Below are 26228 nucleotides of genomic sequence, written 5' to 3'. Positions count from 1 at the left end.
CCAGATCGGCTCAGGTTCAAATTCCAGCTCCTCCGCTTACTAGCTGTGTGACTTCAGGCGAGTGGCTTAACGTCTCTGAGCCACAGCTTCTTCACCTCTAAAATGAATGTGCATCATGATCCTTCTCTCACAGGGTCATTGTGAAGATTCAGTGAGCAAATGTTTATATCTAGCATTGACTTCATAGAGCTAGGTTCCAAAATATTTTCTTATTTCTTAATCTTCTTTCAGCCTAGTTTGGGAGGGGTTCTGGTGAGGTCTTTGAACTCCTTCTGTCTCTTTTGTTGAAGGGGCTTCTTTCTTGCCTAATACTGGAGCTTGATTGTGGATTATCCGCAGTCAACATTCAATTCTCTGCATGTTACAGGCTTCTGCTTGCTCTCGCTTCCTCTCAAACCCAAAGAAGGAAGCCATCCAAACCAACCCTGGGCAGCAGAGCCTCCACGGGAGAGGAGTGCTCTGGGGTGGGTGGAGCCGTGGCATCTCCCTGCAATGGATAAAGGGGCAGGTAGCTGGGGACAGACAGCAGAGGATTCAGAAGCTCCAGGCACCCGTCGGAGACCCTCCTTGCCTCCGTGTGTATGAGTGAGGGACCCTGGAAAGGGCCCATTAGTGGTGATAGAGCTGTGAGTTATTAATAGTGTTTGTAGTTGTAAGCTAACGACTGCGATCACGTGCATTGTAATAATGTGTGTAATGAAAGCTCTAGCAATGAATTAATAGATCAGTCGTGACTTTGATGACCGTGGTGGGTGAGCTAGAGCACGAGTCTATGTTAACAGAGCTGAGCACAGCCTGGCAGAGACAGGGGCACGTGAGGGCAGGAAATGGCCTGGAATGGGCAGACCTGGGTGTGCATCTCTCAGTATCTTCAGTGCTGTGTGACTTGGCACAGTCATGTTACCTCTCTGAGCCTCAGTTTTTTCATCTGTAAATTAGAGATGATGAGAATCCTATGCTGCAGAGCCGTGAGGATTAAATGAGATAATGCACCTAATGTAGGCAACACCTCTCTGCACCTCCCTTGCTTCCTTTCTCCAGCTATGCTGGCCCCTTTGCTGCTCCAAGGAACGCTTCCCCTGCCCCTGCTGCAGGCCCTTTGCACTGGCTGTTCCCTCTGCCCACATGCTCTCCTCCCAGATATTTGCATGCCTTGCCCTTCCTTCCGGCAGGTCTCCGCTCAAATGTCACCACACCAGGGAGGCCTTTTCTGATCCACTTCTCTAAAACAGCACCTGCACACTCTATCCTCTGTTTGCTTTATTTCTATTCACAGCCCCTGACGTTTTATGTATGTATCTGTTTATTACTTTATTGTCTGTCTCTCCCTCCAGACTGTAAGTGTCACAAGAACAGGGACTTTTGGTTCACTGTGGAATCTCCAGTGCCCAGAACAGCACCCAACCCACAGAAGGCACTCAGGAAATATTTTCTGCATAATGAAGTGGTAGCCCTGTGACAGGCATGAGGTGTGTGCTCTATAAATGGTGACTCGGTTAAAACTGTGAGCGAGTGAGCAGGCGCCCATGCAATGAAGAAACTCTATGGGGAAGCTTCTCTCCAAAGGCTGCCTCTTCATAGAGAAACTCAGAGCACCTGATTTTCTGCCCTCCTTCCCTCACTTGCCCCCTTTCCAGCCAGCGAGAGGGAGAACCGCAAAGCTGATCGTGATCTTGGGTGAGGCTTCATTGAGAGTAGATACGCCAGACCTGGGGTGGCGGTGCGTCGGGGCAGAGAATGAGGTTTCTGTGCCTCAGCAGCCATAAGAAGGGAGTCTTGAGAGTCCTTCTGCCAGGCCCCTGGATTCCGTCTAGAATGTCTCTAAAAGTGGTGTGTGCCCGTGAGTGTGTTGTGAGGTATGTGCTTGTGTATGACTGTGATAAATCATCGTGAGTAAGCTGGGGTGTGTTTGTGAGAATCTGTATCCTGTGTGGGCTTACTTGCTTGTATGTGTTGAGTGAACAACTGTGTGTGTGACGGTACATGAGTGTGTTGGGGCTTGTGTAGAAGGTACGGCTGTGGCTGACAGTTTGTGAACGTCAGTATGTGTGAATTTGTTGTGTGCCTTTGTTTGAGAGTGTGTGTGTCTGTGAAGCTCACGGAGATGTGTGTGCACTTGTAGGGGAGTGGGTTTGAACGTGTTCTGTGTGTATATTCTAGCTGTGAGAGGGTGTGGATGATGAGTGTGCACACGTGGATTGTGTGTGTGGGAGGTTAGTGTGTGAAAATGTCTGTGACTGAAACTTTGTGATTGATGAATCAAGGATTTCCGTGGCCTGGTGCAGTTTTAAAGCATCCCCTTGAGACTTGTGCTACCGAAGACACCAGTTGTATCATTTTGCTCGTGCTTGTGTGACAAGATATACTGATACAGAACTGTGGAGAGAGAGGTGGGTCTCTTGGAAAGATTTCTGCTGATTGCCACTGTTTCAGTAGAAACACAATTATTTCATAAGGCCAGGCTGATGGTGTTGGAAATAGCCGAGTGCAGAGCTGGAGCAATGGGACCACATCCCATTTGATACCAATTGGTTTGATGATGATAATTGTGGTATTGCAGACAGTGTGACTGTCTCCTAGTTTAATATAATCAATAAGGTAACAACAGCTCAATGCAGATGAGATGTGGGGAACTATGGGGCCATTTGTAAGTCATGTTCTTAATGCATTTTCCTAATTAGCTCTAGGTGGGCTCTCCTACCCTGAGTGTGGGAAAAATGATCATCTGAGATGCCACACTTTCTCCAAACCTTCACATTCAGAGAGGCTCAGGAAGGGCTTATCCTGGGGCTCCCAGGAACCCCACAGACTTTCTTAGGATCAGCTGACATGGAGTCATGGAGCCAACAGTTCAGGAGGACACTTCCCTCCAGATTCATGACACCCCCAGCTCAAACCCCTGTGGTTTCCACTGCCTCTTCCATCTGATTGGGAGGTGCTCCAGGGCAGGATTGTGCTTCTTCCATCAGACTGGTCACTCCATCACTCAGGGACCTGTGCCTCTTTCAAGGCTCCAAATGCCTCTGCTGGTGCTTTATTCATTAGACCTGGGCTTTGCCAAGGTCATGGGGGTTTCCCTTCTGTTAAATTAGGGTCCCTCTCCAGAGCAGAGCTATGATTCCGCTCTCAGCCTGGTGCTTGCTCAGGCTCCTTGCTCAGACCTTGTGTATGTGCACACGTGCATGTGTGTATATTGCAGTGTGCCCCAGATTGTGAGTCAGGAATGCAGTGTGCCAGCAGGGATGTGGCCTAGTGTAGCTTTGGAAGAGACTCTGGATCCAGACTGCCTGGGTTCACTTCTCAGCCCCATCACCTACTAGCTGGGTGACCATGGACGTGTTGCTTGACCTCTCTGTATCTCAGCTTCCTCATTCTATAAATGGAGGAAATGATAGTACCTACTCATAGTTCTCTTGTGAGGTTTAAATGAGCTAATATCTTAATTCACTTTAATATTTATTAAAATAAAATAAATTAGTTCCTCAGTCCCATTAGTCACATTCAAGTGTTTAATAGCCACTTGTGGCTAGTGGCTAAAGTATTGGACAGAGCAGATATCATGTATCAGTTAGACATCATTTCCATCATCACAGAACGTTCTATTGGGCAGCACTGCTGTAGATCTTTGATGTTGAGTGAGCTGAGTTCTAAGGAGGTCCCGTGCTGCTCCAGATTTTGGTGTGAGTGCATCTGTGTTTTCTGCAAATTCTAATTCAGTGTATTGCACAAACTCCTCTCCTGCTGGCAGAAAGAGTCCAGCCCTGCGGCACCTCTTGTCCCCTGCACCTGACGCCCAGGCCTGGAGCCCTGGTGGCTGTTGTACCAGATGGCCTGGGAGTTATTAACGAGAGACTGTGCGTGCGTGTGTGTGTGGGCTGCGGCCATGTGCTGTGATCATCATTTTGGAGCCTTCTTTGGGGAAGTAACAAATGGCATCCCAACCTGGGAGTCCTCCAGTGGGGCCACCTCATAAATCAGTGTGAAAGGCTCCCTGTCCCTGCTGAGCCATCCCATCGCCCCACAGCTAACACGGGCTGTGGGGGTGCCATGGCTTCACTGCCCACCGTCCCCACCCCAGCTCTCCAGGCCTCCTGGATCTCATGGTGGCTTGACTTGTCAGCAGCCCCAGGCCCCCATCTCCTGGCTCTACCAGGAACCAGTGGTCTGATCTTGAAGGAATCATCTTTTCTCCCTAGGCCTCAATTTCCTCATCTGAAAAGTCAGGGGGAAGAGAGGTAACATTCTACAACCTCTAAAACCCCTTAGAAACGTAATATTTGGGATCTGCACTCAGTTCCATCTTCCAGCCCTGGGAAAGGACCACAGGACTGAGAGTCTGGGGCAGTGAGCGCATTGGAATCACTTTGTTAAACATTCAGATTTCTGGGACCCACTCTAGATCTGCTGCTTCAGGATCTCGGTGGATGATGACTTTGCATTTTCCGAGTAATTCTTATGCACCATAACGTTTGAGAACCTTTGGCTGAGAGGCACATGCTGTATCTCCAGTGTTTCTACTTTGGGAGAGGATGTGGCCGAGGTACGGGGTACAGGGAGAGCGTTGAGTGAAGAGACTGGGTACAGGTGAGGTGAGGAAGCCTGTCTCTCCCAGGGGGCCCCAGTCCAAAGCCAAATTCCAGACAGTTTGGCAAACTGGGAGTGAGGTCTGGCTTAGAACAGAAACACAGCCTGGAGATCCGATCTGAGGGGCAGGTGGAATTGTAGGCCTTTCTTTGAGGTGAGGATGCTCCTCTGGGTTCCTGGAAACAAGGTCTGGCCCTGATGGAAGGGGCTCTAGTAATCAGGCATGAGGGACATGGTTAGAGTAGTGCTTAACATGAACAGGCTTTGGAGCCACACAGAACTGGGTTCCAATCCTGGATTGGTGACACCTTAGCCACATGACCTTGGGCAATTAATTTAACCTCCTCTGTAGAATGGCAACAGTACTTTCTGTCTCATGGGATTAAATAAGAGCATGTATGGAAAGTCCTTGGCATATAGAAATACTTGCATGCTCTCCTTCACCAATAAGCTTCCAGAATCCTCCTTGACAAGACTCAGAGTAATATGGACGCCTGGATAGGATTTGGATAGTGACAGTAACTGCCCCTTGCACTATATTCTACAATTTACCAAGCACTTTCATGTCCATTAGCTCACTATGGCCTTGTGGCAAACTTGATGGGAAAACTGAGGCTCAGAGAAAATCAGTGACTTGCTCAAGGTCATTTGCTGGGATATAGGAAAGGGGAGGGATACACTTCTGTCCTGAGATCCATTGTTCCACAGTTGGCCACCTGATGGCTGCTGGTGGCAAAGCTTTTGTGAACTCCTTAAAGACAGTGAATTTGTGGGGCACAGTGGGGTGGGGTAGAGCCATAGGGAGACTCTTGGGGAATTTCCACTTGGGCTGGGCTCCTGCTTAGCCAGCTGATGTGTGGGAATGGGTTTCTGTCGTCAGACAAGCCTTGCTCTGCCATCTGTTTAGGGTGCACTGGTGGGAGTAGAGCATGGGGAGGAGTGAGTCTGTTCTCCTGCCTCTGATCTTGCAGCCTGGCCTTCTGGGTGCTGGGACAGGTCTCCCACTGTCTCTCCCTGTGACTTATTTACCACCTACAGCTGTGTTTTCAGGAACTAAGTGGAGAAAGAGGCTGCCAGGTTGGGAAAGGCTGGGGTAAACAGACCATATGCGTAGGCAGCGGTTAACATAAGCAGCTGCATGGTTCTGGGCAGGCAGCTGGCAGAGCTGTCAGCCCAGGGCAGCCCAGGCATGAATTGGGGCAGGGTGGAGGGAGTCATGGCCAGGCAGGAAGCAGAGCTGGGCAGGCATCTGGCTCTGGTGTTGGCGGAGGTCAGACAGGACACAGTCTGAGCTGACAGCTTCAGGCTGAGGCCTCAGGACCATGGACAGCTCTACAGGCGTTTGGTTCTCTGGGCACCTCTGCAGACCTTTATCCCCAGACTCAACCCCCCCAGCTCTCTGGTTGTTAAAAAGCCTTTGCAAACCCCCTTCTTACCTTTGTCTCTGAGCAGCCCCTCCAACACCCCTTCTTAAGCTCTGTTTCCAGAGAGATGCCTGTGACTTTGACCTGCCTCGAGGGTTCTCGAAGATTCACATCCTTCAAGAGTCCAGTTTGTTGGTGAGTGATCCTTGTCATCCTCTGGGGCCCCTGTATTTTCAGTCTTATATGAGCAGGCCACCAAAGTTTGCCCTGAGTTGGAGGGACTCTCTGCTTCTTAGCCAGTCATGCTCCCCACCCCCCCAGGTCCCCAATGCCTCTTACCAACACTTCTCCCAGCTCCTCTTTTCCTCTCCTTCTGCTTGTGACTGCTTGAGTGAATCAGGGCTGAAGATCAAAAGTCACAAGTGGAGAAGCTTTTCCCACTAATGAGCTCTCCGAGGGCCGCAGACATCTCCTCCCTCTGCCCCGCCCTGCCCTGTTCACTAATTTATGACAAATCACAGAAGGAAGAAGGACCAATCAGCTCATAACACTGCCAGTCAACAGTTGGAGGGAGGAAGGGCAGAAGAGGATGACTTGGTCATTTGCAAGGGGGCAAATGGAGAATTATTAAACATTATATTTTTCTCAGAATAATATCATCTGGGCCAAGCCCCTCATGTTGCACATGAGATGTCTGAGGCCCCAGAGGGGTGAAGTGACTTCCTAAATCCACAAGGCCAGTGATGACCAAGCCAAGAACTGGAATCTGGGTCTTTTGACTTGCAGTCCAGCACTAGTTCCACTGTAAAACTGCTTTAGAATGCATTTATTTTGAAAACTGAAGTGAGGTCTCTTTCAATTGACAACTTGGCATTTTTCTGTCTATCAACACTTTGATAAATTTAGAATAAATGGACTTATTTTGGCGCATCTGGAGACTAGCAAAAAGATCAAGATTACCACTATGATGATGTCTTCACTCTGCCACCGTGAAACAAAACGGCAGTTGACACGAACGTTTTCCAGGAGACATGCTGTCTTTAATTTGTAATGGATTTCAACATAATTTGGCTTGTGGGTGGAAGTTACTATGGATATGCCTGCACTGAATGTGACCTGTAAATCAGAGTCATTGTTGCTTACGTAGGTGCGTGGCTTGTTTCACTATTGAAAAGACAAGCAGAGGAGGTGGCTAAGGCAGTGTGTGTTATGAGTGGTTGCTACCATTATTGTTATCTATGATGGTAGAGAGGCATTTGGTGCTTGGTGTTTTGGTGGGACATGGGCCAGGAAAAGCAGAGTGTGGGACAGTCCATATAAAGCCTGGTATCCTGAGGCTCCCAGATGTCCTTTCCAATCCATTTAGCCACTTCCCTCTCACCACCAAATGCGAGAGGACTGGAGATACCCAGATGTCCCAGGCCTGAAGAAGCTACTTGGAGGGTATGAAAATGATCTGAATCCAGTTTCCTTTTCTATTAATAATCAATCCCAAAGACCAAAGCATAAGCTTCTCTCAAGAGTCTTGGGGCTGCCTCTGGGGGTCACTCTGGCAGACTCAGTGCACATAGTCCTTGCCGGACTCAGCGGGGAACAGCAGGGGCCTGAGTTCAGTAGCCTGAATGCGGAGTATGGACCACTTGGGTGGGGAGGACTCTGAGGGTGGCTTCTTCTCATGCCCTTTTCCTACATCTAATGGCAGAATTGACTTTCCTCAGCAAGATTCAGCTGATTGCAATGTCTCTCCTGGATCCAGGCTCCCCTACTGGACGCCCCCATGCAGATGCCCACAGTCATGTATAGAAACCAGCTCATCTTCCCCTAACCTTGCTCTCACCCCTGTGTTCCAAAAAAAACTATTGTTACCCATCCCTGGTCAGTACCCTTAATAGATTCTATACCAGAGTGACCAGCAGCGTTTTATAAGATGACACTGAAGCCACCACTTCCCACTTTTTGCTTTCAATCCCTTGCTACCCTCTGCATTCCTTTGCTTTATACCTAGATTCTCCATATTTGTTTAGCTTCTTAAAATTTACTGCCTAGTGCTTATTATGTGTAAGGTACTATTCTAAGTGCTTTAGGTATATTAACTCATTTAATCTTCATAGTAACTCTTTGAAGTATGAGCTATTATTACCTGTTACCTATTATTACCCTATTTTACAGATGAGGAAGCTGAGGCACAGAGAGGTGAAATATTTTGCCCCAGGTCGTACACTAAATGAGCAACAGAGCTGAGGTTCAAACCTGGCACTCGAACTCTAGAGTCTGTTCTCTGAGCTGTTATACTACATTGCATCCCAAATGCCAAACCAAAGAGGCATTTGATTTAGTTTTTCCTCAAGATTCTGCCTCTCAGATGGATCACCTTGGAATGCCCTTCCATCCATCCATCCACCCACCCCACCTTTTCATTCAACAAATATTTATGATACGTTGACCATGTGCGCAACATTCTGCCAGATGGCTGTGAGAGCAAAACCAGAGTCCTTGCTGTCCTAGAGCTGGCAGACTTATGGAGCAGATAGATAGATGACACGTTAATACACCAATTAATGTGTGTTTACAAGTGGACCTATGCGTCCTGAAGAAAAAGGACACAGCTCCATGCATCACAGCCCATGAGACAGGGCTGCCAACTCAGATTCCTGCATCGCGTTCCCAGCCCTGACCCAGACCCCTGGGCCCCCGTCCGATGCAATTTCCTAAACCTAATAGTTTTCAGGGGCTTCCACCAGCCCAGTTCCCCACGTAATGTCCAAAGCATCTTCCCAACCTGCCACAGTTTCCTGGGGTGGAAGGTGCCTTCAAGGTGGCCAATTCTAGCTGTTCTCCCAGCACAATGAAGGCAAGTTTTCTTTGCCTTTTACTGGCCCCGCAAATCTCCCTGGTAATTTGATTATAGATAGCATTATTTTCCTTCATTTTGAACAGTAGTCAAAGCCCTTTTCAGGGGCATGGATCTCCTTGCGCGACTGACAAAAACCAAGAACATTCTTTGAAAAAAAAAATGCCTCCCTGGATTCCCAAGCTACCCAACTCTCAAAAGTAACCCCAAATTTGCATCCCAGATTTGGAGGACACTTTTTAAGGCTACGTGGATTATACTAGTATACAGTATACTAGTATACTGAGTATACACCATGATACCCCCAGAAATTTACTTCCTGCTAAGATATAGATGCTTTGTCTTCCTCATGCAAGCAGAACTCACTTGTATCTCATTACTCTCCTTCATCTTGAGCAGTGATTGAAGCCTTCCTTGGCCATGGATCTCTTCGAGAGATTGATAAAAGTTGAAGACCTCCTTTGAGAAAAATGCACATTCTTAGAACAATTTGCACACAATTTCAAGGAGTTTGCAGTCTTCCTGTAGCTCATCCATGGGTCCCAAGTGGAGAATTTCTAATCTGACATGTGCCCTTTCTTGGTTTTTATGGCTTCTCCCTCTTGACATGACTTCTGAACACTTGGACATTATTAATGGTCCAGCAACTGGTCAGTATCTGGGAGATTCCACGGGTTTCCCAGGACAGTCTTTGACATACCATTCAGCGTGCAAGGGACCAGTCTCAGGGATGGAGATGCTGCCTGGTGCTCCTCCAGATTCCACTGGGAGGTCCAAAGAACACAGGTTGTCAGCTTCATGGCTTCCAACCATAACTGCCTGCTCCCATGTGCACTCTCTGCTCTCTGTTCCCTGGGCTGATCGAGAGAGACACCCAAGACTCATCTCAGTAATTCTTGGCAGGGAATCTAAGTATGTAGCTCAGGGAAAACAAGTACGAGACACATATATACCCCTCCTAACCTAATACCCGTGACAGATGTTGCTAATCAATCAGGGCTTTCTTTCCCATTGGGCTCAGATATGGTCTTACAATCCTTTTCAAATAGTAATTTAAGTAGACACCACCAATCCATCAGAGTTGGCGTGTGGGATGAAATATTTTTGCCATCCTGGATGCAGGGGAATATGGGCTGGTCACTTTGGCTCTGGGCCCTCTTCTTTCCAGTCTGGAGTCTCAGATCTCACAACCCAGCTGGCCTAGAACGCCAGGCCTCTGATCTTGGAGAATCCTCAGACCCTGTCCATCTGGTTGGCCAAGCTGTACCCTGAGGGTCACTCTAGGTCCCCTTCTGCATTCTCTTGTATTAATTTGCCCTTTCCTCGCCTAAAATATCTTCAGCATCCTTTGTTCCCCCCAGCCTCCTTTCAGAGACCTCAAGTCAGACTCTCATTACCTCTAGTCTAGTAATGTCAAGAATGTCCTCGTTCTTACAACTCCTGTAATCCATGCACCATGCTTCCTCAAGCATACCATGCATTATATCATTCCCCTTTTTGAAATCCTTCAGTCCTTTAAAAGAGGAAATCCACATGTTTTGCCATGACATATACAGCCATTTATACACTGGTCTCAACTCCTTTTTTTGTCTTTTTTTTTGTGAGGAAGATTAGCCCTGAGCTAACGTGTTGCCAATCCTCCTCTTTTTGCTGAGGAAGATTGGCCCTGGGCTAACAATCCGTGCCCATCTTCCTCCACTTTATATGTGGGACGCCTGTCACAGCAGGGCTGAATAAGTGGTGCATAGGTCCACACCCGGGATCTGAACCCGCGAACCCCGGGCTGCCGAAGCAGAGCACGTAAACTTAACCACTACGCCACCAGGCCAGCCCCCAACTTCTTTTTCAGTTTCACTTCTCAGCACTCCCCCGTGCTCTAACAAGTTCTTCCAACACATCATTTCCTGATGTTCTGGGCTTTCTCACACATCCTTTCCTAGCTCGTGCTGTTCCTTCTGTTTGGAGTGCCTCCTCCACTTCCATTCCCACCCTGTTTCTTTGCCTGGTGAACTCTTACTCTTCTTTCAAGCCCTTTGTCAAAAGCCATCTGCTCTGTGAAACCCTGTCTGTCCCATGCTGGGTTTGTGATTCCATTGCCCCCTGCCTACTGAGCGCACTGTCTGTCTCTCTATCTGGTAACTTTGACTCTGTCTAGTAATTGCCTGTTTACTATGGGACAGTGTCTGTTGCATCCCTGTGTCCTATCACCCAAGCCAAGGTAAGGCACAGAGCAGGGAACTAGTTGAGATGCATTGCTTGTAGCTCTCAGTGGGTGAAGACCCCTCGCCTTCTCTTCTTGTCCACGAAGGCAGCATTTGCTCTATCATCACATCTTGCCAAGCAAAAGCAGCCTTCATCTTTTAAATGATGGCTTTCCTCCTCCTCGCAGAAAGGGCACCTCATTGAAATTCACCAGGAATGGGCAGTTTCTGACATTAGTATCTTGGCTGGCCAGAGGTACAGCTGCCAACACCCAGCCCTCCTGGAGGCAGAAGGGATTTTGTTCATGAACTGCAGGCACACATTTCATCCCTCCCTTAGATCCCTGGGGGAAAACAACTCTTCCCCTTTCTCCTTTGGCCTCTCTCAGCCCCCTCTGGCTTCCCTTTTCTTGGTTTGTGATGCTGGGGAAGTGAGGGGGCTGGGAGCCCCTTGGTGATGGTGGAAATGGGGATATATGAGAGCCCTGCTCAACGTGATTTGGGGAAGAGCTGGTTAAGTGGGAGGGGGCTGGGGGCTTCAACATAGACAGAGCTTGGTTAGTGCAGGTGACTCTCATCTGTCTCATTTGATAGACATAGATGATGGAGTCCTCAGTGAGGCAAAGTTGTCCATGGGCTCATGGCAAGATAGTGCCCTTGGAGATAACAATGAAAATAACGTTACTAAGATGAATATATCACCATGTAGCCCTGAGAAGCACTGCTCTCAATGCTTTTCATATATTAACTCCTTTATGTCCTTAGTACAACACTTTGTGGTAGGTTTTATTATTATTCCTATTTTACAGATGAGAAAATGGAGGCCACAGAGAGATTACCTCATGCTAACTATTCTCTTGGTAAATGGGGAAACTGAGGCTGACCCAGACACCACTGGAGGGAGGTCATGGATGAGACTGTATTCTAAGTATAAGAAGAAGAGTGTTGGAAATCCCGAGGACATCCTGGCTCCAGCCTTGAGAAAGTTATTTTACTTCTCCAAGCCTATCCTTTCTTATCTAAGCAGTAGGATAATGATGTCTCTTGGGAGGTTCGATGTAAGGATTGGATGACCTCCTAAGTAAAATGCCTAGCACATTATAGATAATCAATAAACAGTAGCTGTCATTATTAATTACCTAATTGCTCCCTCCTCTGTGTTCTTTCCCTTTCATAGCTTCCCTTCCAGAGCCTTATCAGAGTATTTTAACTATCTTGTCACATATCTGTCTTGCTGCTATACTTTTAAACCCTCAAAGGCAACACTCAGCTCTTATCTACCTCTGGGCTCTCTAGCTGGCAGACGGGAGTTTTCATATGAGGAAACTGAGGCTTTGAAAGGATGCTATTTGCCCAAGTGGACAAGCTAGTAAGTGGAACAGCCTAGGTCCCTCCTAAGATGCTGTGCAGACTCTTTTCTGACCCATGATCAGTGAGGTGAGTGGTGGAAGATCCCAGTCCAGGGCCTGTGATTGCCTGGGTGGGAAGCTGCAGGTCCCTGGGGCCTGCAAGAGGGGAAAATGGGAATGAGAGTCAGTGAGCCCTCCTGGGTCTGAGATCTCAGGCCCAGGGAGGAGGAGGCCTGCAGGACATGGATGAGACAGACTTGGTGACTGATCAGATGTGAGGGTGAGCGAGAGGGAGGAGTCGACTTTGACTTTCAGGTTGCTTTCGAATAAAGGAAGGGTACAAGAGTTTGTGGATAAGAGGGGAAGATCATGAATTAGATTCTGGAAGTGCTCAGGGGAAGGAGTTCATTGGACAGCCACCTACGGGTCTCTAGCAGGCGCTTGTGGGCAGGGCACTGATGTCTGCCACAACCTCTGATCCCATGATATGCTCGTGTACTGAGTTGGCAAAAGTACAGCACTGGAGTTGGATCGTAGGACTTGAATTCTGGCTCTACTGTAACTTGCTAGCTGTGTGACTTGGGCACGTTAATAAACTCCTCTGAGTCTTGGTTTCATTTTCTGTAAAAGGAGGATGATTAGAAATTACCTCCTAGCACGTTGATGAGAAGGTCAAATGAGCTAAAACAGGTCAATGATGAAACATAGTAACAGCTCAGTAAATAATGACCATTATTATTAGCGGCTCCATATACCAGGATGCTGACTGCCCTTGTCTTGGTACCCTCCTCCCTATTTCAGTCTCTCCCATCCCACCAGTACTAGGTACCCAACTGTTCATCAAATGTGCTCTAAATCTCTCCTGTTTCAGAGACCGTTGTCCCTTAAGCACCCCCTCCAGCCCTTTTGGGAGAGAGTTGTGAGTATTGTGTTCCTCCAACGAGATGTCACTTGAGTTTTCACTGTACCTTCAGTGCCTTGACCCCTAGGTGTGACTAATGGTGGGAATGTTCAACAGGGTGGTAGGGTCAGGGCAGCTATTTTGGGGGCAAAGGGATCTGTCTGGTGCTGATCACACCAACACATTCAGAAGTTGTCTATTATGCCTTCATGTATGGACACCTGTAATGAATATAAAGCTCAGACTGAGAGAGGATTTGGAATTTCTCACTTGGGATTAAGTGGGAGTAAGGGACTTACGTGCTTTTGGTTGAGAAGTCTTTTGATGAGGTCTGTAGTCCTTTCAATAGGACCAGGGTGCCCTGGCATTATTCCATCTCTCCCTCTCTCTTGCCCGCAGGCTCCAGGAAGGCAGGAGAGGTAGTAGACAATTGCCTGACATTTGGCATGTGTTTAGTAAATGTGGAAGAGAGGAAGGAGAAAGCCATCACCTGAGGATCAGGAAGCTCACGTTCAAGTCCTGCCCCTCCCTTTACCAGGTTGTGTGGTTGTAGACAAACGACTTCCCTTCTTTGAGTCTCAGTTGCCTATAATGTGGGGATGAGAATACCTGACTCCTAGAGCAGACCAAACATTTAGACCGGTATGTTCACTTGATTGATGCAGAAATTGAAGCCCAGACTGCAAAAGAGGCTTGCCCAAGTTCATGAAGCCCGAGTTTGGCTGCAAACCCAGGTCACGTGGTAGTGCTTAGTCAAGTGTTGAAAGAGGGTAAGAGATTGTGTTGTATTGGTAAGGGAACATGTTGATCACACCTGATTATTTGCCTGGCCTCTCAGACCCATGGAAGGAAGGAGAATCCCCCTCTGCTGAATCATTTACTGCTGCACTTTATTTATTTTTATTTTTATTTTTGTGAGGAAGATCAGCCCTGAGCTAACATCCGTGCTAATCCTCCTCTTTTTGCTGAGGAAGACCGGCTCTGAGCTAACATCTATTGCCAATCCTCCTCCTTTTTTTCCCCAAAGCCCCAGTAGATAGTTGTATGTCACAGTTGCACATCCTTCTAGTTGCTGTATGTGGGGCGCGGCCTCAGCATGGCCGGAGAAGCGGTGCGTCGGTGCGCGCCCAGGATCCGAACCCCGGCCGCCAGTAGCGGAGCGTGCGCACTTAACGGCTAAGCCACGGGGCCGGCCTACTGCTGCACTTTAAAAGCCAGTGGGGAGTCCTGGAGGAGCCTATAAGGCTCAGAGACCTTGACAGTGTGTATGAGTCTTAGGGGTCACAAGCCCTGGTCACACACAAGGTGCAGGCTGCCTTTGAAGCTCTTCTCAGTGACTCTCTGCAAAGTTTTAGGTCTCAGCTCAGCTGCAAAATGAATGAACTGCTCATCTCACCAGCACAGAGCACATTTGAGCCAAACTCCTCGCTCAATTTTATGGGGCCAATACATCTGCAGAATCACTTACCCGTCACTCTGCAGACAGAATGCATTATTTCGGAAAACTTTCTTTTCCCTTTCCCCAAAAAAACTTTTATTCCCTGGCGGAAATGGTTTATCAACGTCTTTAAAAAACCACTCCGATCTTCTTGGCAACCCCTGATACCATAAAAGAGTGGCAGTGCGAATGCAAATGAATTGGAGGGCATTAAAAAACCCTCTTACTACGGCAGCTGAAGTGGAGAAGGGCCTGATGATGGATAGCACGCGGCTTTCTGCTGAGCGATTTTGCTCTTTTTACGGCTGCCAATGGCTGATGTATTTCATCTTTTGTTTCCCTTACTGCCGCTTAAGCAACCACCCTCAGGCTGGGGATATGTCCCTGGGCACCCACTCCATCTTGCCCCCTGGGGAGGGCTCCAGCCAGCTGTTTTGCACTTGCTGCCTGATTCAGGGAAGGCAGAGGATGGCCCAGCTGGGTGGGGCCCTAAGGGAGCGCCCTCACATAATTGCTGAGCTCAGTAGCAGAGACTGCTGAAGGGGCTGAAATCCTCCCCACTCCCCTGAGGGGACACACGCCCACTTCTATTCCACACGTGTTTATTGAGGCCAGCAGCGTGCCAGGCATGGTGAGGGTCCCAAGAAGAGAAGGACACAGCCCTACCTTCAATGATCTTACTATCATGTTGGGGAGTAGACATATAAACTCACCCCAAACAGTCACACTCACGGACACGCACACAGCGAAACCTTCTCGCAGGCACCCACACTTATCCGTGTGTATGTGGGCACATGCTCACACTCACCTACATACCAGTACAAACGCATCTGGAAACACATTCACCCACACAAATGAAAGCACACACACCTGAGTGTGCACAGAAACACACACATGACCAAGCCCCACCAACTCTCAAACCTGCGTATATTTGCACACATGCACACACAAACACAAATACATGTGCCGGCACACCCACAGATGAGGACGTGAAACAATAAAACAAAACTGTGATCCAAAGCCAGAATGAGTGAACAGATGAGAAAGAATTCAGAGGATGCTGCAGTGGAAATAATGCTGATGTAGGAAATTTGCCTTCTAGCCTAGGTTTAGTCTCTGACTGGCTGTGTGACTTTGCTCAAGTCTCTTAAACTCTCTGAGCCTCAGTTTCCATATTTGAAAATGAAGCCCTTCTGGATACAAGAGCCTATGGTTTTGTAAAATCAGAAGTTCAGAAGTCCCTGGGGGCTGAAGTAATAATATTAGTAGCAATAATAATAATGGCTAAGCTGTAGTGAGTACTTCCTGTGTGCTACACCCTGTTAAGCACTTAATATACATACTCTCTTTTAATCCGCACAACAATCCTAAGAAATGAGTCCAGTTATTAGCTTTGTTTTACAGGTGAGAAAACCACGTCTCAGAGAGGTGAAGTTACGAGCCCAGGGACACACAGCAGATGGTGGTGGAGTCTATTTGAACCGAGGCAGGTTGGCTGCCGGCCTGCACTTTTGGCTCCGTGGACCGTGTGCTGAGTTGGACTTGTGCTGGGCACTGGGGACCAGGAGCTGAAGGACACACACTTCCTGCCCTTGAGATGCCCGCGGTGCAGTGGGGAGGCAGCCACGTCCCGGACAATCGCAGCGAGGTGTGTCGCTTGATGCTGGGGAGCTTGGGCTCCTGGAGACTCACCTCCGCGTGCTTGTGACGACTCTTGCTTGCGTCTTGTGGGCCAGGGCGGCTCAGCCTGGCCCTGAGGGTGTGCCCCCGATGGGGTTTCTCTGGGCTGAGCGGGGACTGTGTATCCAGATAATGTGCTTCTGGCAAGCTTGAGAGGCCAGAGTGCATCTGGGAGTGTGTCTGTGGCTCGGGTAAGGACACGTGGTGCTACCCTCTGTCCTGGCCTGGGCCTGGGCCTGGGCTGGAGGCTCCGTGGCTCACAATGAGGGCTTTGGGCAAATTAGGAAAAGAGCTTTTCTCCAGAGGGTTGCAGCCCTGTGCCAGGGCAGGGCCAGGGCTTGGTAATGGAGTGCCGGCTGGATTTCAGTCCCCTGCTCGTAGCTCTGTGTGGTGACCCTGGTAGGGCCAGAGGGAGGGAGGAAGGCATGGCGTGGGGAGATCAGAGGTCCTCACAGGCTCTTCCCTGCAGTGGGAGAAGGAAGACTGCAGGACCTTCTGTTGGTCTCTGGGGGAGGGATGGAGTGGGCTGTAGACGTGGAGGAGGTGCTAGGAGGATCCAACTGCCAAATCACAAACCACAGTAACTGAAATAGCTGTTGAAGATTGCACATGGGGGAGTGAGTGGCAGGGGTGGGATTTGCATGCAGGTCTGTCTGATTCCAAAGGTCAGACACCCCACCATGACACTGCACTGTTTCCCCAAATCTGTCCTGAGCACCTACTGTGTGCTTGTGGGATGGGGCGAGGCTGTAGGACAGAGGAGGTCAGAGGACACTGAGACAGTAGCTGATGCAGAGTATACGAGCTGATCAGGAAACATGAAGCAAATGCCCATGTTCCTATGCGGAGTGAAGGACAGGAAGTTTACCTGATGGAACTTTCTAGGTACAAACTGCTTCCATGGAAAGGTTGGCCTGACGTTCAGCTTTGCCTTCCTTGTGCTCTCGGCCTCCATTCAGTCCAGCTTTGGGGCTGTGTGCTCCATGAAGGCAGGACCCCTGTCCCCAGGGCCTCAGGCACAGCCTGGCACCAGGGGGCTTTCAGTAACTACTTATAAATTGAATCCTTCCCTGGGGCTGGGTAGAGACCCCTCAAGCCACCCCCTCCCATTTTCCTCCCACTTGAAATCTGAAATCTGTGCAACTCCAGCCTGTGTTTCTCCTTCCTGTCCCTTGGGCATCCTCATTCTTTTCGAGGACAGGTGGTCTAGGTCACCTCTGAGGGTCCTTCCAGAATCCTTTCCTCTTTCTTCCTACAGAAATCTCTGGTTTTCCAAAGGCCCAGATTCTCCTTGACTGTGTTGTGGGCCGTAATGAGGCCCAACCATGTGCCATGGGGACCCGGGAGAGAGGACCCACCTCTCTTCCCTGAACCACGTGGGTGGATTTGTTCCGTCCATCCTGGTGCTGGGGCAGGGCCCTCAGGGAAGAAAGGCGTGGCTGTGATTGAGTTCCTGCCCTGGTTTTGGGTGGAGCGGCCCGCCCGGTGCTCCCTGGCCAGACTCCAGGTGCTGGTATCGGCCCCTGGGGACCAGCCAAATCCTGCCTTGTGCTGGTGTGTTCAGGACAAAGCCTGTCCAGATAAGGGCACTGTTGGGAACATCCCCTAATTGCTCTATGAGTTGGCTGGCGCCACCTCTGCATCTCCGGGGTTCTCTGCCTTCATTCTCCTTGACCCTCTCTGAAGCTAGGCAAAGCTGGTGGTTCCCCCTCGTCAGGCTCCGTCCCCTCTCCCTCCCCGCCCCACATGATGATAGTGTGGGCCAACCTTCCTTGCCAGCTGTCCTCACAGCCTTCTTGCCTCATGGTCTCTTTCCTGCTGTCTCTCCACAGGCTGCTGACCGCTGCTCAGTCCCCTCCAGCCCAGAATCTCTGTCACCACCCGACTGCCCACCTTCTGAGAACGTTATTGAGGTGGAATTCACATAAGAGAGAATTAACCATTTTAAAGTGAATAATTCAGTGGCATTTCATACATTCACAGTGTTGTACAACCATCATCTCTATCTAGTTCCAAAACATTTCCATCATCCCGTTTCTCTTCCTCCCAGCCCAGCAGCCACCAGTCTGTGTTCTGTCTCTAAGGATTTATCTATTCTGGATATTTCATATAAATGGAACCATACAACATGTGACCTTTGTGTCTGGCTTCTTTCACTTAGCCTAATGTTTTCGAGGTGCATCCATGTTGTAGCATCTATCAGTACTTCATTTCTTTTCATGGTTGAATACATTCTATCATATATAAATACACCACAATTTGGTTATCCATTCATCCGTTGATGACAATAGGTTGTTTCCACCTTTTGGCTATTGTGAATAGCTCTGCTCTTCATGTACAAGTATTTCGAGCACCTGTTTTCAGTGCTTTTGGAGTGGATACCTAGGAGTGGAATTGCTGAGTCATATGGTAAGTCTGTGTTTAACTTTTTGAGGAGCTGTCAAGCTGTTTCCATTCCCACCAGCAATGTGCGTGTGACTTTTTTGTATAGATCTGACTTGTCAATCTCATTGAAAACCCGCCTGGAGTTCCTCATTACTTACTGTGGTGGTTTTCAAATGCCTGGTTGAAGAACGGCAAATTTCCTATATAAAACTGACAAAAGAGAAAAGGGCCAGCTCAACAGATGCAGGGACAAGGGGCTGCAGCCCAGCTGCCCAGCGTCCTCTCACTCTGCACAGCCTCCTCAGAACCTCTGAAAACCACTGGTCTAGGGCAAGCCCCCCCCGGTTATGTGGAAGGGGAAACCGAAGCCCAGAGAGGGCAATGGATGTGGCTGAGGTCACACAGTGAGTTAGTGGCAGAGCCAGGACTGGAACCCAAATCTTCTGGCTCCCTAGAAAGTGCTCTTTTTTTTTTTTTTCCTGTGAGGAAGATTAGCCCTGAGATAACATCCATTGTCAATCCTCTTTTTGCTGAGGAAGATTGGCCCTGGGCTAACGTCCATGCCCATCTTCCTCTACTTTATATGGGACGCCACCACAGCGTGGCCTGACAAGCAACCCATCTTCCTCTACTTTATATGGGACGCCACCACAGCGTGGCCTGACAAGCAGCGAGTTGGTGTGAGCCTGGAATCTGAACCTGTGAACCCCAGGCCACCGCAGTGGAGCACACACCTAACCGCTGCTGCAGGGCTGGCCCCTCTTTTTTTTTTTTTAAGGCAAAAATTACAAGTGATATGTGCTTGCAATAATAAATTCAAACACCCAAGAAATATAAAGTAAAAAGTGCAAGTTTCTTCATCTCTATCTCCTACCATACCCTCCAGAGACAATCAACGTCAAAACTTTGTGGCCTTCTAGACTTTTTTCTGCATGCACACACACACACACACACGTGCACAGTCACACACACATTCACTCACACACACACCCTCTCCACTCACCGTGCACACATACACACCTACATGAGTTTTTTGTTTGCTTGTTTGTTTTTGCAAAAATAGGATTGTATTAGACTTACTGTTCTGTGATTGGTGTTTTTTGGGGAGCTCTTAAAGTTTGGAAGGACCAAGCACTTGCCCTGGAGAGCTTACAGTTGGAGTGACGTGCCGTGGAGATATGGAAGTCCCTCAATCACTTTTATGTGCCCAGAGAAGGGAACGTGGGCTTAGGGACCCCGCAGACTGGTGCCAGGTTTGCACAGGTGCAGGTGGTATTACAGGGGGAACCAGCGGAACAAAGGCTTCCCAGAGGCGACGAGCTGAACCGAAGGGCTTGTGACAGGGAGATGGGGGGGATGTTGGGCTGAGAGAAGGGGCCAAGCTGTGGAGGGTCTTAAATGCCGAGGATAGGAAACGGCAAGTTATCCAGTAGGCAGAGGGGAGCCACTGGAAGAGAATAGAAGCGGTGCTTCTGGAAGAAGGAGGAGCAGTCTCCAGTGTGCGTGCGTGTGCGTGCGTGCACGTGTGCTTGCGTGCTGGGGTCTGCACCTGCATCTGAGATGGCAGGGTACTGTCTGGGAGTTTGGATGGCACTAGCAAGAAGGAGCTGGGTGGGAGACGGTGGTCCCAGGAATGTGAGGATGTGAATGGATGTGATGGATGGCCTGGGCAGACTATGAGAGCGGATGGAGAGATGACCTGGAGGAAACTTCTGGATCTGTGGCCAGTTGGCAGCAGGGAAGAGGGAGCACCAGAGAGATGTAAGGCTTGACCTTGTGTAAATAGGAGAAAGGGTGGGGCCACTAGTAACTGGAGGTCGGGACGGGGGGGGGGGGGGGGTGTGAGGTGGAGGGGGCTGGGGCTCTGAATTTGTATGCCCCAGGTAGAGGTGAAGGCGAGATTTGTTAGCTGCCCTTAGGACACTGAATCATATCTCCTGGATTCTCAAAGGGGCAGGGCCAACCCTTGCTGCCTTCTGTTGCCCTCAGCCCGCCCACTCTCCGTCCTGCCCCCACGTCCCACCTCCCCCTCTCCCCCTCCTCTGCCCTCTAAGGAGCATCCTGTCCTCGCCCTCCTCATTCTCAGGATTCTGTGAGCCAGAACTGGGCCACACACATAGACCAGACTGAAGGAATGGAAGAAGAGTCAGAGGTTCTGGCTGCAGGGTGGTTTCAGGGTTCTCTTTTGTTGTGGAAAATGGAGGTACGGGGAGAAAAAGAGAAAAAAAAGCCCAGAGCCTCAAACATTTACAGAAGGAATTGCTGAGAAAGGTGGAGAGGGGAAGAGACAGGAGAGCTGAGGGAGCTGGGAGTGTAAGGGCAAGAATTTTAAGGTTTGGAGGCTGTGAGGCTCTGGGGAAAGGAAGAGAAAGGAGGAAAGGGGTTTTTGAGAGTCTGCAGGGTTTGAACTGCATCCTTTTACGATGCTTTGAGAGATTCAAGTAAAGATTGGAATTCCTTTTTAATTGCCTTTGGCCGCCAGACTGTGTTCTTTGAATGTAGAACCAAGGCAAGCCGGGCCACCTGGCGCAGAGGAATTCATCTGGATTGCATAAAAACTACTTTCTCCTCTCCTTCTTCATGTTTTGTCTCTGAAAATGGGATGCATATGACACAGATGTACACATTGTCAGTAAATTAATGATGGAATTTAGGATTAAGGGTGTCAGCGACGGTAGGAAACATAATAGTTAGCATCTCGGTTGAGGGCACAGATATTCACTCCAAGTGGCTCAGTCGTAAAGGGAACTTTGCTCTAAGGATGCTGAGTGTCTCCCAGAGGGATGGAGCTGGTCCTCAGGATAGGACCAGAACTGCCAGCTGGAGCGCCACCAGCATCTCTCTCTGTCTCTGCTCCTTGCTGCAAATCTTTGCATCTCTGTCTTGCTTTTTTAAAAAATTTTTTTCTCTGCAGACCAGCTTCCTTTGCCCCTGTAGCTCCAGGGGCTGCATGAAACAATGCCAAAAGCCTCAGCAGGAGCTGAACGTCCCTCTGTTCCAACCCCACGTTCTTGGAGAATGACTCTGATTGGCTCTGGCAGGGCGATGCCCCCTCCACCCCATACCGACTTGTGGCTGGTGGAGTGGAGGGCGCAGAATCCTGGTTGCTGGAGGCCCCCAGCGGCCCTGTGGCAGGCGGCAAAAAGCAGTTCCTAGAGATGAACAGGCTGGGCAGGCGACCCAGAAGCTGTTCTGAGCAGCTCTCTCTCCTTTGGAGTGCTTAATTACTACACCAATCCAAGAGTGACTATAAAAATCTGATTTTCCCTGCACTTCAAGACGGTGCTAAGTCCCCTGTGTTTCACCTGTTGCTCTGAGGGGGACCCGGGGGAAGGGGGAGAACAGAGCCTCTTTTTCCTGTTGCAGCACTGCAGCTTCTCTCCCTCCGCTGTGCCTGTGGCTCAGCCCCACCCTGCTGGCCCGGGACAGCCCCCCTCCCAGCCGGGCGGGATGGAAGCCTAGCACCCTTGGGCTGCTGAATCTCCTTCCATATATCGGTGCTTCTGTGCTCTGTTCTGACAAACGGACCCTCCCCAGACCCGCATCTCAGGAACCTGCCTGGCCCTGAAGCTTGTCTCTGAAGGACTTTGTTCCTGCCACTGCCTGCCCTTTCTCTGGGACTGGACACTGACCCCGGGCCCTGGGGGCCCTGCTGATGCCCCCTCCCCCAGCTCCCTGTAGCCCTGCTTCTGGCCCCGTTGCTAGCTGCTGGCCTCAGAGGGTCACAGTGGTGCTGGTGGGGGGTGATTTCTCCAGGGGCAAACCCACACGTGAGGGCACCACACAGGGTAAAACCTTAAGCCTCAGTGAACCTATCTAGACTTTTGCAATCTAAAAATCTGGAAAGCAGGTATTTTAATTTTAAAAAGCATAGTAATAATAACCTTTAATAGGCTTTCACGCTGTAACAGGTTTTGTTTTAAGTACTTAATTTATATGATCCCCTTAATCCTCACAACCACTTTAAGAAGTGGTCGTCACCCCCATTCAGAGATGAGGAAACTGAGGTGCGGAGCATTTAAGTCACCTGCCCGAAGTCCGGCTCGAAACCTAGACAGCCTGGTTCCAGAGCCCACGCACGACCCTCACCACCACCTTACTGCCTTTGTGATTCCTGTAAATTTTGTGTCATTTCCAAAAGTCAAATTTTATTTTGAATTTTGTAGTGGGAGAGGAGGATGGTACCAACATCTTTTCATTTTTCAGGGCATCTAAAGATGTAATCTCCCGTTGACCTTAGTTGCTTTGAGCTATCTGTTCATTTTGGTTAGAGGAGCCTGTATGGGTTCTACCCCTTGCTCCACCCACCTAGAACTTTCCCGTGGGTCCTTGTAGGAGGCTCTGGCCAAGACCCCACCCCCTCCTGCCTGAGGTCAGGGTTGGGTTCTGTTATTGGGGGGGGGGCTGACAGCTCATACGTCACTGAGATGGGCAGGGCGCCTGCTGGGTCCTACAGGCGGGCGGTGGTGAACATCTGGGGTCCGCGCCCTTCCTCCCACCCATGCCCTGCTGGGGAGGCAGCCCGCTCTGGCACGGAGGAGCACAAGCCCTCACGGCCTGCTGCTGCTCGCTCCTCACTGGCTCTGGCTCCCTCCCGACAGCCCGGGGCTGATGGCAGATGGCTCAGCCTCTCTGTCTCAGCCTGCTCCTAGGAGGCCCCAACACATCAAGAGCAGATTTGACTCCAGGCTTTGGCAGGGCGAGGGGCGGGTGTCTGCGGGAGGGGCCAAGTGAGGCAGCGTTTATTAAACACCTCCGGAGCCAGCCGCCTGCTGGCCTCTGAATGGGGGCAGCGCTGGGGCCAGGAGGACAGGGGTGGGTCCTGATTGCCCCAATCCAGCGTGACTTTCCTGGAAAGCCATCCCTGGCCTCAACTCCTCTTCTGAGCAATGGGGACAGCGGTCCCTGAGGAAGTGGGGAGGGTGAGAGCTGTACCTGGTAATAATAATGGTGATGAAGATTATAATAGTAGCTAAAATTTATTGAATGCTGGCCACGTACTAAACTCTTAGTACTAGCAGCTGTGCGTGTATTTATCCATTCACCAAACATTTATTGAGCGTCCACACACTGTCAGGCACTGTTTGAGGTCTTTGGCATAAGGCTACAACCAAACAGTATAGTGCTCACTATTCTACTTTATATATAATATTTAATTCTCAAAACATTTTACAGATGTCAAAAACTGAGACAGAGAGGTTGAGTAATTTACTCAAAGTCACACAGCTAGTAGGTGGTAGAGGCAGGATTTGAACTCAGCAAGTTTAGCTCTGGAGTTTGTGCGCTTAAACCTTGTACACTCTACCTGTGAACAAAGCTGCTCTCAAGGATTTGCTAGCCAGTGTGGGAGGAGGTGTGCGTTAAACAATTTTATATATATACAATGCATATATATACACACACACACACACACACACACACATATATACAATGATTTTCAGATTGTTGTAAATGCTGTGAAGAAGATAAGTTGATACGCTAGGACAGAGATTAACCTGGAGAGAGATTATTTTAGATTAATGTGGTCAGAACATTTAGTCCTCCCCAGAACCTTGTGGTGGGTCAGTGTGCTGTCCCATTTTCCAGATGAGTGTGGCGAGGCTTGGAGAGATTAAACGGAGCCCGAGAGGGTTGAACAGGTACCCCAGTTCAGGGACCTGGCCTCTGACCCCTGCACTCTGGATCTCTGCTCTGAGGCTCCCTGCGCTGTGTTTTGGCCAGGGGGAGGGCTTTTTGCTAATTACAGGGCTTGGGGTGGGTGGGGTCTTTGGGTCTCTTCCAGAGGATCTGACCTTGCTCTTTGTTCTGAGGCATCAAGAGAAAATTGCGCCAGTTTCTGACTCCCTTATTGTCGGCCTTCAGGGCCTGGTGTGCGGCGTGTGTACGCGCACGAGTGCCTGCACTGGCTCCTGTATGATTGTGTGTCTGCCTCCCTCCCCGCAGCCTCCTCTTCACACCGACCATCTTGCCCTTTTATTAGGTCACTTCATAATTGATTGAAATATCCCAGGTACCTTCTCTTAACTCCAGGGTGATTATGACAATTATGATGATTATCAAGTGAAAAAAAAAAAGAGAGAGTGAGAGGCAGAGGGCTGGGGGCTGGGGGCTGGGAATCGCTGAGCCAGTGCTGTCATTAAGCGACATTGTGTGAGATTGTTCGCCTTCAAAAGGCAGCTGTGAAAAGGGGAGAGTGTCTTTAAAAAAAGGCCCATTATGCAGGCGGCTTGGAGCATGCAGTGCTGGCGGGAGGACCGCGGGGTGTAATTAGGGCAGTGACAGCCGGAATTACACGGTGTCTCAGCAGTGGTGCCGTGTCTCCTGATGTGGGGGTGGGGGTGGAGGAGGGGACAGGTAATGGCTCGGAAGTTCTGGACTCTTGCCAGGAGCTACTGGGTCCTTTGGTGAGCCAGGGTGACCTGGGATTGGGCAGAAGGGCCAAGGAGCATGGGGCTGCCAGAGCTATTTATCTCTACAGTGGGGAGGGGGCCTCTTATTTTTGGAAGTCTTTTATGATGGCTTGATGCCCCTTCCAGGCTTTTTGCGCATTCCCACCCCTACAGGGAGTTGGCAAAGGAAAGCCAATTGTGTAACAGAGGTTGCAGATGAATAATTTCCCAGCCTCCTCCACTCAGGAGGTCCCCGGCTGTTCTACAAGGAGGGGGAGCTGCAGCCTCCTGCTGGCCTGCCCGGTCCCTGCGGGCTGGTGCTTATCTGCAGGGCTTGGTCCAGTCACCATTCAGTGTCCACAGGGCAGGTAGAAATGTCTAATGCCCCCGGGGTCCATGAGTCCCCCAGTCTCCCCTCTTTTCCATTCCAACACAGGGCTCTCCTCCGGAGCATCCTCAGACTTGTGGTCCGCTGGCCTCTGCTTGCACACCCACAGGCCGGGGAACTTTCTCCTTCTTAGAAAGGCTCTGGAGCTGACTGTCTGGGTTTAAATCCTGCCCTTTATTACCAATGTGACCTTCGATGAGTTCTGTCACCTCTTTGTGCCAGCTTTCCTACCTGTGACGTGAGGAGGATAATCGTCCTTATGCTGCAGGATTAAATGAGATACTTGATGCAAAGGATTTTTTTTTTTTTTTAAAGATTTTATTTATTTTATTTTTTCCCCCCAAAGCCCCAGTGGATAGTTGTATGTCGTAGCTGCACATCCTTCTAGTTGCTGTATGTGGGACTCGGCCTCAGGATGAACGGAGAAGTGGTGCCTCGATGCGCACCCGGGCCACCAGCATCGCAGCACGTGCACTTAACCACCAAGCCACAGGGCCGGCCTGATGCAAAGGATTTAGCTTGGTGCCTGGTGCACAGGGAGGCCTCCGTACATTTTCTTTAGGGACTGCCCAGGCTGACTTTCCTGGAAGATGCTCCTGTTCTTGTAGGGAGCAAAAATCTGGCAGTTTCCCTAGTGATCCTAGCTCTGCATCCTAGGGCCCCGCAGTTGGTCATTGGTTCATTCAGTAAATGCATAC

The 26228-nt window shown here is 49.7% G+C and overlaps 1 long non-coding RNA gene across 1 annotated transcript; it reads left to right on the top strand.

Annotated features, from left to right (window-relative positions):
- The first annotated feature begins 1525 nt into the window (after positions 1–1525).
- Positions 1526–18455, top strand: LOC131412490 (uncharacterized). The gene is made up of 4 exons (XR_009221779.1): positions 1526–1677; positions 13650–13788; positions 16093–16336; positions 18201–18455. It is a non-coding gene; the product is annotated as an uncharacterized LOC131412490 (long non-coding RNA).
- The last annotated feature ends 7773 nt before the right edge of the window (positions 18456–26228 follow it).

This window comes from Diceros bicornis, chromosome 13 (assembly GCF_020826845.1).
Source record: "Diceros bicornis minor isolate mBicDic1 chromosome 13, mDicBic1.mat.cur, whole genome shotgun sequence".
NCBI lineage: Eukaryota > Metazoa > Chordata > Mammalia > Perissodactyla > Rhinocerotidae > Diceros > Diceros bicornis.
Note: the sequence above shows the minus strand (reverse complement) of the source record. Positions and strands in the feature narration are given on the sequence as shown.